Source organism: Vombatus ursinus, unplaced genomic scaffold (assembly GCF_900497805.2).
Source record: "Vombatus ursinus unplaced genomic scaffold, bare-nosed wombat genome assembly UNPS02014810.1, whole genome shotgun sequence".
In the NCBI taxonomy this organism is placed as follows: domain Eukaryota; kingdom Metazoa; phylum Chordata; class Mammalia; order Diprotodontia; family Vombatidae; genus Vombatus; species Vombatus ursinus.
The window spans coordinates 204,840-205,275 of NW_020954588.1; positions in this window are offsets into that span (position 1 = coordinate 204,840).

Genomic DNA, 436 nt, shown 5'->3' on the forward strand with positions numbered 1-436 from the left:
TACCAAGGTGCTCACACAGATTATACACTATCAAATTCTGAAAAATAAAATGAAACCAAAGAGCGCGAACCGTGGTTTTAAAGGGAAAGCCTTCTTTATTCTGTAGGAAGAGGAAAACTAGTCCTATGGGTGGGGTCTGCTCTAGGACCAAGCTGACCTAAGGTAGCAAGACTAAGCCTTGATACATGTAGTTGTGGCTAGACAAACAACCAAGTAGTTAGGTGTAATCACAGTAATAGTAACCATAACTATTAATGTGAATGAGATGAACTCTTCCATAAAATGGAAGTAGATACTAGAGTGGATCAAAAACCAGAATCCTACAATATGTTGTTTGCAAGAAACATACTTGAAGCCAAGAGAAACATACAGAGTAAAGATAAGAGGCTGGAACAGAATCTACTATGCTTCAGCTGAAGTTAAAAAAAAAAAAAAA